Raw genomic sequence first — 10,853 nt, forward strand, 5'->3', positions numbered from 1 at the left:
CCATCGACCATGGTATCCTTCTGGAGAGGCTCGCGGAGTTGGGAGTCGGAGGTACTGCTTGGCAGTGGTTCCGCTCCTACTTGGCGGGTCGTCTCCAGAAGGTAGTGCTTGGGGAACATTGCTCGACACCGCGGGCTCTCCAATATGGGGTCCCGCAGGGGTCAGTTTTGTCCCCCCTGCTTTTTAATATCTACATGAAGCCGTTGGGAGAGGTCATCAGGAGTTTTGGAGTGCGTTGTCATCAGTATGCTGATGACACGCAGCTCTACTTCTCCTTTTCATCTTCTTCAGGTGAGGCTGTCGATTTGCTGAACCGTTGCCTGGCCTCGACAATGGACTGGATGAGAGTTAACAAACTGAAGCTCAATCCAGACAAGACTGAGATGCTGTTGGTGGACGGGTTCTCTGATCGGATGGTGGATATATACCCTGTCCTGGACGGGGTTACACTCCCCCTAAAGGACCGGGTTCGTAGTCTGGGAGTCTTTTTAGACTCTTCCCTCTCACTTGAGGCTCAAGTAGCCTCGGTGGTTAGGAATGCGTTTTACCAACTTCGGTTGGTAGCCCAGCTACGTCCCTATTTGAGTAAAGAGGACCTTACATCAGTGGTACATGCTCTGGTAACCTCACGTTTGGATTACTGTAATGCGCTTTACGCAGGGCTACCTTTGAAGACAGTTCGGAAGCTACAACTAGTGCAAAATGCGGCGGCCAGATTGCTGACAAGGACCAAGCGGTCCGAGCATATAACACCTGTTCTGGCCAGCTTGCACTGGTTGCCAATATGTTTCCGGGCTAGATTCAAAGTGTTGGTATTAACCTATAAAGCCTTATACGGTGCGGGACCACGATACCTTGCGGAACGCCTCTTCCGATATGAACCGGCCCGTGCACTACGTTCTGCTACGAAGGCCCTCCTCCGGGTTCCAACTCACAGGGAGGCCCGGAGGGTGATGACAAGATCTAGGGCCTTCTCAGTGGTGGCCCCCGAACTATGGAACAGTCTCCCTGAGGAAGTACGCCTGGCGCCGACTCTGCTCTCCTTCCGGCGCCAGGTCAAAACCTTCCTATTCTCTGAAGCATTTTAAGTTACACTGATTTAATTTTAAAAATGTTTATTGTGTTGGATTGTTGCTTGTATTTTAGTATTGTTTTGTTATTTATTGTATTTTTATGCTGTTTTATGTTCACCGCCCAGAGAGCTATTGCTAGTCGGGCGGTATATAAATTTAATAAATAAATAAATAAATAAATAAACTACATAAGGAAATAGTGCTGCTTTCCTTAGGAAGACATCAGTGCCTTTGTGTCATCAACAGTGGTTATTACTCCAATCCGAATCTTCATCTCACACCTATTTGCACGCCCAGCGACTAACATACCTCACAGTAAGGAAAGATTAATATGAATAGTGAAGAACATCAGCGCAGCTATTCCGTACACCTTCCCACCATGTGAAGAGCATTTTGCTACGTATACTTAGGTTCCATTGTGGCTTTCAAGAGTAATAGACAGTAGCCTGTTGCCCATATCATCTGTGCATCCAGTCTGTTTCATGAGGCCATGAAAAGCATTTTCTATGGCTATTACTCAGTGGTGGGCTCCAATGTGTAAGTCTAAGCAGTTTTGAGAAGTGTTGTAAGGGCTGGTATCCAATCCCTGGGGATAAATTATAAAAGAGATTGTGGGGTTTTTTCAGTGTGGGTGTGGGGGATGTTTTCTGTTCATGGCACTACTAGTTTGAAGCAATGCCATTTATGAGATCTGTGAGTGTTTTGAGACACGTCTCTGAAAAAGACTCTAGATATCTTTAGATATCTTTACAAATCCAGTTCTGGAATGGAAATGTGGTTAATCCAGTGCAATGTAATATTTCCACAAGTATGCCAGAACAAAAATGTTACATCAGTTTCAGGCCTAAGAAGGACACTGGAGGCAGAAAAAAAGACAGGAACCTCTGGGATCACTGCTCTGCTCTGAAAGAGAGTTACTGAGAGAAAATCCAGGACCTCCAGACTGCTCAAGAGAAAGACCACAAAAGAGTGAAGCCAGTCTGTAATAGAAAAGGGTGTAATGAAAAATAGGGCTTAGAATTGTCTAGAATTCCCAATACCTCCATTCTTCCTCAGCAGAGATTGCACACTAGTTACACAAAAGATGCTTTCTCCAAGTTTGCCTGCCCAAGTTTTTTATACCTCAACACACACAACAGAATAAGGTGATCAAAACCTGAGGTGATAGGGTGGTGTGTGGGTGGTGTGTATACACCATTTTAAAACTCCTCTCCCCATACCAACTTTCCTGCAAATAAAAAACTACATTAGAAAGCTTTTTCCCCTCAGCCCACACCCCACTATGCTGTTTTTCTGATTCCACAGCATTTTTACATTGTAAACTGCAGCCTGAAATGGCATCTTGTGCTTCCTCAGGACTTTTCCATGTCATTATCACTTCATCTGTAGGCCAGGGTTCACTTGGTATAACTGGCATATGCTATCAGCTGAGGAGGAATACTGTGAATTCTGGAATACTTCAACATCTATTTTTCAATAAATTGTTTCTCAATATCAGTTAGCTTGGCTATTTCATCATTAGCTTTCAGTTTCCCACCCAGCCTTGTTTGTTGCTGTGACTTTACAAAGAAGTGAAATTATGATGGTTTAAGTACTAACAGTATTGGCAGGATGTATAGGATGGGTGGGAACACAGGCTAAGATAACAAAAGAACCAGTTAACAAATACACGGGATATCTGAATGAATCCTTAAAGTTGTTTTTTTAAAAAGATGTTTTGCTTTTATATGTTTTAAAGTCTTTTGCTTTTAAGATGTTTTAGAGAGCTTTGATTGTTTTTGTTTGCCACCCTGGGCTCCTTCTGGGAGGAAGGGCGGGATATACATTTAATTAAAATAATTTTTTTAAAAATACAAAAAATCATCAGCAGGGTATGATGGCATTCACCCAAGGGATGCCTGATGGAGATAGCTGGGTAAATCTCATGGGTATTACAGAGCCTGGAAAAGTTACTTTTTTAACCTATAATTCCCATCAGCCCCAGCCAGCATGGCCACTGGATTGGGCTGATGGGAGTTGTAGTTCAAATAAGTAATTTTTCCAAGCTCTTATTAACTATTAAATTTGAGAACTCATGGAGGACTGGTAAGGTACCAGAAGCAAAAAAAAAGAAGTGTTGGTATATGTATGTGTTATATTGTGGAAGGGTGAATATATCAATTTATGTTTCTCTTAGTTTCTCATTTTTTCAGTCTTAAATTCAGTTCTCCATATTTCCACATCAGTTTGCAATTAAAAAAAACAACAGTCCTCATGAATATTCATCAGCATTTTTGTCTTTCTCCTAATTTCTCCTAATATACACATTTTTGTACTGCCTAATACAGACATTTTTGCAAAGCAATTTCCCCTAATGTAATGCATTTTATGTTTTTTTCACAGATATATGCTTTTATATGCACACTTTACACAAGCATGTGTGTATAATGTGTTTTTGTACACTTTACAAACTGCCCTGTAAAATTTAGAGAAGTGCACATTCTTAAGGATGTCTGTGTTCACAACTTGTTTCAGAAAGTGTGAGTTAGGTAACTTTACCTTAAAATGAAAACTGAATCAAATTTCTCCCCCATCCCTAATGTGTATGCATCCTCTTTGAAGAAGGAGGAAGAGGAATGGAAGTATAGTCTGGATGGGAAAAGTTATTATAAATCATGCCAAAGGGGTAGCTGTGTGTTAGTCCATTGCAGGCAGGAAAAAAAACCAATCAAAGACTTGGTGGCACCTGAAAGTCTTCATGAATTTACCACAAAAGTAATTTCTGCATCATACTTCTAAACCAGTATGATTTTGCATCACTTGAACAAAAGCGTAAGTTATTGTGGGTGAAGGTTTGTAGTTCAGTGGTAGAGCATCTGCCTTGTGTGCCGAAGGGCCAGGGTCCCCGGCATGTCTGAAACTCTGGAGAGCTACTGCTAGTTAGGGTTGCCAGGCTCAGGGCGTGAGACTGATCCTGTATCTTTAGGAGAAGAGAAAGTCAGCCTAGTGCAGGTGTTCTTGCAACACTGTAATGGGAAAAATCACAAGGTGGAATTCTCCCTTCTCCCTGCACAACTTTTAAAGATACAGAAGACCTCTTGGTCTTTAATTTGTATTAAACTTTCTAAAAGGAAAATGAGATAATGACTTAGAGGCCAAGATGGATTTGCTTAAATCAAACTTTGACTGATTGTTTTAGTTAAGTCACAACAGACATTGTCTTGGTTACTTAATATTTCATATTCCAAGTGCTTTTAAAGCTAATCTGCAGACTAAACCCTGATTTCAACAGCATCCATTACAAGTTGTCTGGAAGCATTACTGGTCTGTTCATTACACCCATGAGTGACAGCTGTCAGAAACAGTCAAACAGATCAGCAATGGTGATGGTCTGTGGGTGAAAGTGGAGCATAGCCATGGAACAGGTGTAAGAAGATGATGGATAGGTTCAGGATAATGCAGCGACCATGGATTATGTGCAAAGGGCTGGAGGGGATCACGGGAGAGAGAAGAGTGGAACGGAGGACCAAACCAGACTTGCCCTCATCTCTCAGTACCCAACCCCACCCACCCTTGAGCTGCCTGCCCCTACATGAACTCTGAAAGATGGTTTCCTGTGGATATTTATTTCTGGCCCTGAGCTCTGGTGAGAGCCCCAGAGAATGCTAATTCTGTCTTGTCAGGGACTTCGCACCTGCTGACGCTGCTGTAAATGCGGCTATGTAATGCTCCTCTTAATTCAGGTACAAATTAGATGTTATGGTAGGAAATCCTACAATCAAATCTCCCTTTTCTTCAAAGGAAAAATGCAGCAGCCATGGGGGCCACCCATTTCAGATTAATGCTGCAGTACTGGAGGAGATGGTTTTGTTTTGAACATATTTTCCTACTGTGTCATTTTCAAAGTTGACTTCCCCCTCCAAGTTTTCATAAATAGTCCCATGAGGCAAATACCAGCTTGCGGGGGGGGATTTTTTAAAAAAAATGTTGCAGGGAACGAGATAACCCCCTCTCGCAGTGCTGCGGTCCAGATCTGAATCCCCCCCTGCAGCTATATGTGCCACTTAAAATAAAATGTAGGTGCAATCCCATCTTTGATCTCCCACTGTCTCATCTTCTAGTTTATTATTTATGTTCCACCTTTACCCCAAGGAAGTCAAGCTGGCATACAAACATGGTTCTCTCCCTCGCGATTTTAGTAGGTTTAGTATAGGGTTGCCAGATTCTTGGCCTGAGACTGAGCCTGTATCTTTAGGAGAAGAGAAAGTCAGCCAAGTGCAGGTGTTCTTGCAACTCTGTAATGGGAAAAACCACTAGGTGGAATTCTCCCTCCCCCCTCCACAACTTTTAAAGATACAGAAGACCTCTTGGTTGCCAGACCCAGCCTCCAAGAGGTCTTCTGTATCCTTAAAAGTTGTGGAGGGGAGAGGGAGAATTTCACCTTGTGGTTTTTCCCATTACAGAGTTGCAAGAACACCTGCACTTGGCTGACCTTCTCTTCTCCTAAAGATACAGGATCAGTCTCAGGTCATGGACCTGGCAACCCTAGTTTAGTAGGTAGGTTAGGCCCAAGGTCAACCAAGGATTTGAACCCTGGTCTCTCAGATCCCAAGTCCAGCACTCTAACCACTGCACCACACCAGCTCTCTGTCCTCTCAAATTGCCTCTAGCTTAAACAATCTTAAAACGAAACAGATTTTTTCCTCCAATATTCAATGTATCAGTCTTCTCTAAATCAGTCTAGGCTTTTCCTAGCTCTGCTGGCTAGGATTGGCTAGAACTAGTTTGGTGTGGTAAAATAAGCTGTCTTTGTTAAAGGAACAATTTGCTTTTCCAGTATTTCCCATTTCAAATAAAGACTTAAAGAGCTTGCACATAATCAGGAAAACCAGTACTAAATAATAAAAAGAAATAATAAAAACATGTACACATATAGTTCTACTTATTTATTATTTTAAAGATTTAGTTATGTTGCAAATCTTTTTAATCTGGTTGATGGGCTCTTAAGACTCTGCATTGGTTGATACTGTAGCATTGATGTAGTGTGTTCAGTAAAGTGTTGTTCTACATGTTCTGACTTTGTTTTGGTGTATGGTATTTGGAGCTCTGTTCCTCTACCCTCTCCTGAAATAAGCTCATTCTGTTGCATCTAAATGAAAAGACCATCACCTGATATGGCCTTGGAGAAATCTCAACAGGTACCTAGCTGTGCCATCTATCAGCATTACATCATGTACCATCATGCTTACATAATTTATCATTAGGTCATAGCCATTGCAAGACTTGTGACTTTCTCATAGCACGCTTTTGCTTATTTTTGTCCTTTTATATTCATTCCAAATCTTTCATGTATTTCTAAGCAATTTCTACTAACTTTGGAACCTGATCTCAGTTCCTGTGGAACAATTTTTCAGCCAGCCAGATCTGTTGAAAACCGTGGTCCCTGACAATAAAAAACTCAAAACAAAACAGTAAATTGAAGGCCATTATCTGACATTAACAGATGAGGTGTGCTATCCCTTGAAATACGTCTTTTAAATGCATGATAAAATGCTGCATAGTCAGAATTTCTAGTAAAGCTATTTATTCACAGGAGCATGGTGCCATTTGTTTTGGCTTCTGCAAATACCAGAATATTTTTCCTGATACAGGTCACCAGTAAATTTATTATATACCTTGTTCAAACAGAAGTGTTTGGCAAGTATTTGGATCAAATTCACACATAATGCCAAACCATTATTTGAGTTTGTGGGAATTAGTCTTGTGCTTGCATGATGCCCCTTCCTTCATGCCCTTGTGAACTCAAATTCAACTAATTACTTTCTGGCTTCTGAAAAACAAACCAACAAACTGTGTTTTACCTCCAAATCAGGATTGCAACCTACAGTTTGAAACTAATTTCCAGTCCTAGTTTGGAGGGCAATCACAAATGATAGTTTGCCATTAATCTGGACCTTGCTGGGCCTGCAGAACCAGCAACTAGAGTAAGCTTAAAGTATACAGTATAGTGGCCATGATTTATCATAATGGATAAAATGTGCAACTCTATGTCATTTCTGTGCAAGCTGCTTGGAACGTTGTGCTAGATTTTACTGCTTGCTATGTGATACGTTGGCATTCTGAGGGATAATAAGATTAGAAGGAAGAAAATGGCCATGAAGCCAAAGCAGAAGTGAAAGCTTAACATGTTTTGGCAAGCCAGTGCTGGAGTGTGTCAGAGTGCCCTGCATGGAGAAACACTGATAAAGCAGGAATCCCAATTACACTATTCCCCCTCCCAGATAGATTATGGTCATTCATAGTTTATGTCTTATATGTGTCTGTCCACATGAGTAATGAAATTGATGCAAAAGATGGAAAAGTTCATCCCCCCCATCCAGTTCTTGATCAATATGAAAGATGTATAGATTACCTTTTTGTGATGTCTGTTGGTTCATGATGATGGTTTCTTTTTGTGTAGCAGGAGTTCCATTCTTTTTCTTGTTTTCTTTCCTGCTGCCTGCTCTGTGTCACGTGCTTTTCCCCAGCTGTCTGAAGGCCACAAGATCCTGGCCTACTGGTTTTGATTGCTAGCTATGTATTCTAACTTAAGGTTCTAAGGAACTTAGAACTTGTATTTTACAATTAGACTCGTCAGCTTCAGATCTGTTAAAAATCTCCCAATTACTTTTCGTCCTGCCTCCTAGTCCTTTTGTGAAACTTCTTTCTCAACTGTCTCACTTTTATTTGGCATACAGAGCTGTTCAGAATTCCAGTTCACTGTATCATAATTGTCCCTTTCACTTGATTTAGTTGCATACTATTAAAAACATCAACTGTTCCTGGTCCAGGAATATAGATAAGTTCTGCTTATTTTCTTTCTCACTGTAACCTGGGGCCTCCATGTATATATCACAATGCTGCCTCCCTGTGCATTTAGCAACTTCAGCTGATTAATTTACCAGATTCTGCAGCATTACCTCAGAGCCTTTACTGTCCAGTTCTATAGGAGCTTGAGCCTCATAGGAGAAACAGGCTGTGTCCAGTGAAGTCAGGGAGCAGACAATAACAGGACTTTGGACAGCTCCAAAGGGGCCTTGCTGGTTGAAGCACTCTCTCCCTAAGGCAGCTACAGGAAGATGTTGTCTCAGCAGGGAGCTAGGGCCAATTGAAGCCTTATGTTTTATTATGGTTATTTATTGAATTTATATCCCATCCTTCCTCCCAAAGGAGCCCATGGTGGCAAATATATTAACAAAAACAACTGAACAACAAGAAAAAGCATTCTAAAAACAACTAAAAGCATTCTAAAACAAAACTTTCTAAAATACAGTAATAGTTAAAACATTTTAAAACACAGTTAAAAACATTCTTTCATCAGTGATCTTCAGATCATAGGTTAACAAGACCTGAATTGTTGTAGGCTATGCCTCCCTGGAGCAACTAGCTGGCTGGTTAAAGGCTGTCACCTTATTTTGCAGTCTTTGACTTCTGCAAGGCTTGAGGAGATAGCAGTACTGCAGGAAGCTCATCCTCTGACGCAGAGGATAGTGGCAGAGCTGTGTCCTCTGGCCATGAGGAAGCCAAATAAGGTACTGATGGTTTCCCCCAAAGAAGCAGCCTGAACCTTGTCCTCATCAGAGTCCTCCTCTGCTATTACAAGGTCCCTGGGTGGTGGGTCCTTCAGATTTAGGGTCCTTAAGATGCTCCAGCACCACAGGATTTTGGCTTACTCACCATATATTCAAAGTACATTTAAAACATGTCCCCTCCCAATAATACTGGGAACTGTAGTTTGTTAAGGATGCTAGGAATTGTAGCTCTGTGAGGTGTAAACTACCGTTCCCAGGATTCTTGGATGTGTGTATGGAGAATGTGCTTTAAATGTACATTAGTTTCCTATAGAGGAAAGAGCACTGCTCAATGTTTTGAGTCGAGTTGATTTTTGTTATACTTTATGTTATTCTATGGATATTGTTTTTAGTTTATAAAAATAAGCACTTTGAGGTCCTTGTAGTGGAAAAGTGAGGTACAAAGGTAAAAGTTTCTCAAGCAATCCTGTATCAGTTCACCCAAAGGGACAACTGAACACCAAAGATGCCTCAGATCTTTCTCTTTCTGTGTCCCTCCCTCTCAAATTAAAGAACTTCAAAACTACTAACTTCTCACTCTCCCCACCCCACTTCAGAGTTTTGGTTTCAGGTTTCAGCCTTGCAGATAAATTGCCTGTTCAGGACAACATCCATTGTAATTAAAGGTGCCTCCAGATTGTCATTATTTTGCAGGAGGGTTTCAAGTGCATACTTAATTTTGTGCAATTAAAGTGGATTAAAGCAATCTGTCACCCTAGTACAACAAATCCACTTTTTTAAAAAAATGACTTTTTGTATTTCAGAAGTGACAGGAAATACACTGAAAAGCGTGGGATGAAGGCATTACAAACAGAAAGACATGTAAATCCCTTGCAAGGAAATCGGAATGAATGCAGGACAAATGCTTATTGTTATATAACCGTCCTGTAAACAAATCAGAATGAGTGGTCAGTAAAGACTGGATATAGTGTTGCACAAGCAAATCAGGATGAATGCTCAAGAAATAGGTCATCTGAAGAGTCCCTAAGACTCAGTAACATCATTTTGTTAAATCCCTGACTTCCAGTAGGCAACTTTTCAGGCAAAACCAGACTATGTGTGTTAGAATCATTAAATGGTGGTAATCAAGAGAGCCAAACCCATAATGTTATGTTCCCCTTCACTTAGATTGCTTAAGCTAGAGGCAGTCTTTAGATTCAATTGGTAGCATAACAGCCTGCTCTAAACCAGCATGGCCTTCTCAGAGTTCTGCTGACGATGACTGTCTGAAATCAGTTCTGTGAGGTAACATAAACTGTTCTTTTTAAAAGGGGCCAAACTACATGTGACACCATTCAGACTTTTAAAAGACATGGTTAACCTGGTTGCTTTGATTTTGAAAGAAAAGCAGCTGGTTGGCCCCTTTTCTGGGACATGATCCAATTCAGGATAAGGATCCTGCACTAGGCCACATCTGCACTCATGCATTTAAAGCACTTTTATACCATTTTAACCATAATGGCTTCCCCCAAAGAATCCCGAGAACTGTAGTTTGTTAAGGGTGCTGAGAAGTCCTTCACAGAGCTACAGTTCTCAGAATGGTTTAACAACCAACCTCAGGGAACTCTGGGAATTGTAGCTCTGTGAGGGGAAAAGGGGTCTAGTTGTGGTGTGGCCCAGTTTCCTGCCAAAAATTGCCATTGGCTGCTACATGTACTGCAAATAGCACTTTTGTTGGCAAATAGCCCTGGGAAATATTTAGTAGGAAAATGGCTTGGGGGGGCCATGTGGCTGTTTTCTCTTCAAAATAAAAGTGGGCAGTTTAAGCAGCTTTCTAAAAACTGTGAATAACGTCATGTGTAGTCTGACTCTTCCCCAGATGGTGGGCTGCTGGTATTGTTTGACTGGTTTCTTGCTCTCAGCTCATGTGCAGAATGACTGCATGTAGCAGGGGGTGTCATCTTTCTGTGTCAGACTCTGCTCTAATTTACATACATTTGCTTCAACATCTGTTGTAGGAACATGGAGACAGCTGTATTCAAGCAGGGTTGCTTCAGACATTGAAGTGAGTATGTGTAGGGGGTAGGGTTGCCAGGTTCATGGCCTGAGAGTGATCCTGTGTCTTTAGGAGAAGAGAAAGTCAGCCAAGTGCAGGTATTCTTGCAACACTGTAATGGGAAAAACCACAAGGTGGAATTCTCCCTCCCCCCTCCACAACTTTTAAAGATACGAAGACCTCTTGGAGGCCAGG

This window comes from Rhineura floridana, chromosome 11 (assembly GCF_030035675.1).
Source record: "Rhineura floridana isolate rRhiFlo1 chromosome 11, rRhiFlo1.hap2, whole genome shotgun sequence".
Lineage (NCBI taxonomy): Eukaryota > Metazoa > Chordata > Lepidosauria > Squamata > Rhineuridae > Rhineura > Rhineura floridana.